This window comes from Simochromis diagramma, unplaced genomic scaffold (genome assembly GCF_900408965.1).
Source record: "Simochromis diagramma unplaced genomic scaffold, fSimDia1.1 OVJJ01000381.1, whole genome shotgun sequence".
Classification (NCBI taxonomy): domain Eukaryota; kingdom Metazoa; phylum Chordata; class Actinopteri; order Cichliformes; family Cichlidae; genus Simochromis; species Simochromis diagramma.
The window spans coordinates 884139-890138 of NW_024386737.1; positions in this window are offsets into that span (position 1 = coordinate 884139).

Sequence of the window (6000 nt, forward strand, 5' to 3'; positions counted from 1 at the left end):
TTGTGTGTCTCCAATCGGCTTGTTAGCCGTATGGGATTCATCTGTTTGTACTTTTTCCTCTATTTGTCACCCATCTCTCTCTGCTGCTGCTGTTTTAACCACTTCTCCATCCCTTTCTCTTAATTTCTCCTCATCACACCGATCCCTCTTTCACTCCCCCTCTTCATTAGAAATGCAGATGAGCTGGAACCTCAGCCGCTCTCTGGGGCTTTTACACCTCTTTAATGCCAATCTCTCGTTCCATCTCTCTCCCTCTTTCACCACCACCCTTTCTCTCATCTCCATCTCGTGTGGAGAGGGCAGAGAAGAAAGACATATTGTTGAGTGGCTCTGGAGCTGTCTGTGGTTTTGCTAACATGCTCTTGTTCTCTCTCAGGGTCCATTTGACCCATTTTCTAGTTCCTGTATGTTTGCATCTATGTCGCCTATGGATCATTGATAATGTGGCCTTGTCACAACTTAAAGCATTCTGTTCCCAGTTTGATCAGTGGTGTATATGTGTGGGTGTGTGACTTTAAAAAAAAAATAAAAGCTTCCCTTGGTATAGTTTTTTTTTTTCATTATTATTTAGCTCTTGTTCACCGCTGTAAACTCCTGCCGTTTTGGAGATGGCACATTTCATGGCGTGAGCCCTGGCACCGACTCGAACGTGTCACAGCTTGAGGGTTGCTCCACATAACAAAGAATTCAGACAGAAAACTGTAGCAGCGCGTGGAGCAAAGTAAGCAGCCTGTTATCCCCAGAGTCTACCAGAGGCGACGTTTTCTTGTCTTCATTGTAATCAGCGCTGATGTCTCCAGCAGCTCCAAACAGCCCCAGCTCCATCACACCAGTCTGCTGTCTGTTAATGTCCCGTTTCCCTTCTCTACACCCCCACCCCTCTGAACCTCCGCCCAAAACAATACTTTGGTTGCAGTTTATAAAACTGATTTTAATTCTGTTTTGTTTTTGCTCGAGAACATGGGGTTTCCTGCTGTGTCAAAGCTCAAATAAGCCTTGCTTTTGGGAACCTTTGGAGATCAGTCAGGTTGCAGATTTGAAACCATGTCTGCTGAAACTTTCTTGCTATATGTACTACAGACTTTGAAAAGATTTATAGGAGTTAGAAAAGCACACTAGATCCTTTGGCTTGGCACATGAATATCTCCAAAGGTTCAGACATTCTGTACAATCATTTTCAAATCATTTCAACCCTAAATTATACAGATTTGATGCAGATGTAGAAAGTTATCCATAATGTCCTTATTGTTTTGGGACCAGGGGAGTACACATCAATCCAGTTTCAAGTTTCTCACTCAAAAATATCGGCATAGGGCGTGAAATCTCATCATCTGCTATGCTGTTTAATAACAACCAGAAAATTGTTTATCATGTCCCAGTGAAGCAAAGCTTTGAGCTCATTGATATAAAGTATTACTAACACATATAGTCCTTGTCCACCAGTACCTAATGTGGTTAGGCTGGTTTGACTCCGTTTTTAGGGTTTTTTTACTAGGTGGTAGTGCCTGTTAGAAGTACTTTTTTAGTACCTACTCAGTTGGAGTTCCAAGCGATCCGAGGCTATCCAAAATCGTGACGTCAGCAGACTGCATGTCACCAGTTGGCTCATGAGAGTGTCTCCTTCTCGAAAATCAAAACCCGCATGTTTAAAAACCAACAATGAGGCAAAAAAACACCGTGGTCGCTGAGTGTGACAAAAAGCCAGACATCGGGCAGCAGGTATACCATCGTCTCGACGTCGACCTTTGTTGTGGCTTTCTTGTCGCATTCAAATCCCTCGTTGCTACAATGACCCCAAGCATATTAGCTGATTAGGCAAAACGACCAAAACCACACCGAGTAGGTACTTGTGGAAGCGGGGGAATACTGAGCTATTGCCAAAAATGAGTTTGATGGGGTTACAGTTACCTTTAAAGGTACAGTGTGTAAAATGTCACCACTAGATGTCAGTAGATTGCTGATCGCAGTTCATTGAATTCTTACATCACATCCCAACCCCCCACATTTCTAATGGATAATCCTAGCTATGGTGGCCGCTCTAGGACAAACAACTTTTCCAGCCATTCATCTGTAGTGAGTGTAGGCTGTCAGTCTGCTATTTACCTCTACTCTGGGTCTTTATGTCTATCTACTCTGGAGGAGGCTGTAAAACTGGCTGACTGATGTTAGCTATACTGCGGTGAGTTGTTGAGGATATGCTGAATATATAATATAATCAATATAATCAGAATACAATGAAGCTGGTTATCAGAAGCATAGTCTGATTTTTAGGATACTCAAGCCAGACATTAGCTGGTATAACGTTAGCTTCTAACAAGCTGTTGTTGTTTAGCTGGCTTGTTGTCAGCTGTCTGGAGACGGTCGTGTTGGATGTCTACTGTGGTGACAACAACAAACTGTGACAATATTAGGAATAAATAAGCATATTTATTTATTATTTATTAGGTTATTAACTATTTGGACACTATCCTAGATTAAAATCATTACTTTCATATGTTTCTGTTACTCAGACTGTAAAACAACAACGATACAAGAGAACCTAGTTCATGATATCGCAAAGAACAGGAAAAGATTTCACCAGCGACTGCGTGGGTCTGCTGTGCTAAGGATTTCAGATCCTAACATTTCCTGGAAATTCTTGTCAACTTCTGCCTTTTTGTGCAATTGTTGGGGTGTTTTTCAAAATAGGAAACCTGAAGGAGTTCAAACCATCCAGTGAATTTTTCTTTTCTTCTTTTTTTTTTTTTTTGCTCCATCACATTGATTTATCAGCCACGACCCCTCATGCGCTCATGCTACTTCCCAGAACACAAGTCCACTCAGACAATAAAGCTCAGCAGCTGTTTTCCCTACAGGAACACGGGTGTGTCTACAGTTCATTAACACTATGTGATGAATTAAACCCAAATTCAAACTCCCTCCATAACTGAGCTCTTGCTGATAAGCCTGTGAAAGCTGATTGCAGGCTGGAGGAGCAGATCTGCTAGTCTGCCCGGGGTGAGATCTCGCTGACTGTGTCGACGTTACAGCACTGCAACATACGGAGGCGAAACAGATGCTCTGCCTCGTCTCACCAACTTGCGTTTCTTCTGTAATCCACGGGGGCTACCACACCTTCCATCCTGGCAGTGATTGGCTGAGGGTTTACCTAGACTGTACCCACAATGCTTCCACAGTAGCTCCAAGTCCTGTGGTGCTATAGTAGAGTCTTCAAGATAATAATGAAGTATTTATTCAAGTTAACACCCATCAGCTGTTAAGCTTTGCATTGGATTATTGTGGTTAACTGGTGTGTGTGTCTCTGCATGTGAATGTCAGAAGCTTGCACAAGGTGTGCCTGCAGCCTGTCTTTTATCATCCAATATCCAAAGTAACAAAACACACAAACAATCAAAACTGAGCCCACTCAACATGCATCTTTTTTTTTTCATTTGCAGGCCCAAACTTGTTGCTTCATGCTTATCAATTATTGCTGCAGGAAAAGAAGGCCCCCAAAGCAAACTGCACGCTTAGTCTGGGCCTGCAAACCTCCAGGGCCAGAAAACCAAATAGTTTTTATTAAAACAAGCACACGAACGTGTTTAATCAGAATATATGTGCTGAAATTCAAAAGGTTTCAGATATCCAACAACTTCAATTAATTGGATGCATTCATGAAACCCAGTGAGTTCTCTTCTAACACCTCCTCATACACATGTCCATGAACAAGGTTTTAAAGTGTCCATAAAACCTGCTGTTTTACTGTCTCCAGAGAATTCATGTCATGATTTTTGTGACCCTTTTGTACTCATCAGGCCAAACCATCTGTGCTTCTGTAAGGATAAACCATTTCAACCCAATGACATTTCCCCAAAAGAAAGATCCAAACAGTCGGGGACACATTATCATGCAAAAAACACAAGAGCTACATCTCAGTGTCTACAGGTGTGGGCTAGCATGTTAAGTGTTAAAGTTTACGACTGCACAGTCCTAAAAAGACGGAGTAAGTACGGCTTGATTGGATTTGGTTTGCCAAGAGAAAAGTCTCTTCTCTCTTAAGTTTAGTTTTGTAAAGCTGCATCTGGAAAAAAAAGTGGAAATAACTGATCATATTGTGCTACATTTGGACGAAACACAGCATGTCAGCATATATACCTCATACCAGCTGTCAAGCACAGTGGGTCATTATTTTGGTGTATTTTGTAGCCACAGTACTTGAGCACCTGCGGTCAATGGGTCGACCATGAACCCATCTGTATACCAAAGTATCCTAGAGTCAACTGTGAGGCCATGTGTTTGACAGCTATAGCTTGTTGAAACTGGTTGGTGCAGCAGCAAGTAAAGCTGCTGTGCATGCCCAATTTCAATGAACTGAAGGAACGCTGCAACGAAGAATCCGCAAAAAATCCTCCACAAGGATTTGAGAGACTGATGAGGTCACACAGAAAACTGCAAGCTAAATATAGTTGATCCTGGGCTGTACTCAGTGTTTTACACGCTGTGTCTGCGTTTTGTTTTTGTTTTTGTCAAATAAATATTAAAACAGTCTAATGTGTCATATGTTGTATATAAATTAAAAACTAGATTTTTTTAAGGTCAGTTTTTTAGAATTGACAGAGGATGCACTCTGTTTTTACCATGACTGTAATCTTCATATGTCTCTGCAGCAAGCATGGCCTCACCCAGCCTGTAAAGGGTTTAAGGTACAAGCGAACCTATTCCTTTATATCACAAAGAATGGTAGTGCTACAGTTTTGACACTGTTGCTGCTGTTTGTTGTTTCTCCTGTAATTCAGTCTGAACACTGTGCTAAGGCCAAAGAAACAGCAAAACAGTCCAAAAGCAACAGGAATCCGTGAATGCTACATCCTCTTGGGCCTGGAGTTAGGCTTTACACTACAAAGAGGTTTCAGCATGCACGCTGACTGCAAGTTAGCTTTGAAATGTGAAGGACAGAGGCAATGACAAGCATGAAGAGAAAACAGACTGAATCACGCATGGCACGTTTTACCTACAGGACATCGGAAATCTCTGGGCTGTTTTCTGTTTTTCTTCTCTTTTTTTTTTTTATTGGGACAGCAGCGGTCAAATATTGGCCCGGGAGAGCTGTGAGACAGTGTTAACTGACCCCCCAGAGTAAATGTTAATGTGTGTGTGTGTGTGTGTGTGTGTGTGTGTGTGTGTGTGTGTGTGTGTGTGAGAGCATGCTCCCAGGAATGCAGCGATGGCTCTCAACACCTTCCCCTCACCATGGAAACTATGTCAACACACAAGTGGGGGATGGAAAGAGAGAAAGAGGGTATACCAGACGGGAGGGTGGCAGAGTGTGTGTGTGATTTATTATTAGGCTGAAGATATTTGACCTTACTTCTCCATAAATCTCTCTTGTGCTTTCACTCTCACTTGCACACACACACACACGAACTTCACAGCAGTTAGATCCTTTTCAGAGTCACTTTCATCTGTAGAGCTTCACTCAGCTGATGTATGAAACATTTAAATGCGAACATGTTACGAGCACACTCAGGAAAAAGAGAAACACACACACGGTGCCAGGGTTATACTTGTGTTACAAATTGCACGAGTTCCAGTCTGTGATGCCTCAGATATAATCAGTGTGCCGCAGCTTTATTTGTTCTTCACTGCAGAGTCCACACAAACAGATGAAAAAGGCACTTTATCAAATGTGTTTTCAGAGTTTTGGATTCTCAGCATTTCAAATGTACCTGAAATTGAATGGAGAGTCCTTGTGCTAGTTGTCTTCTGTAGCATGTGTTTAATGCATAGACAGCACAAATGATGGACATGGACAATGATGGCTTCCGGGTCTGGAAAAGGAAGCCAATGCCGAGGGACTAAAATTTGCATTCTTTTAAAGGCCACCAGAGGGCGATAGCTGCGGCTTCAAAATGTCTTCCGGTCCGATCAGAAAACAGCTTTATGACTTGATCTCTGTAAACACTTACAACTGAATTTCATGGTCTCATGTGACCCTTTAATGACTCACATGATTAATAGTGA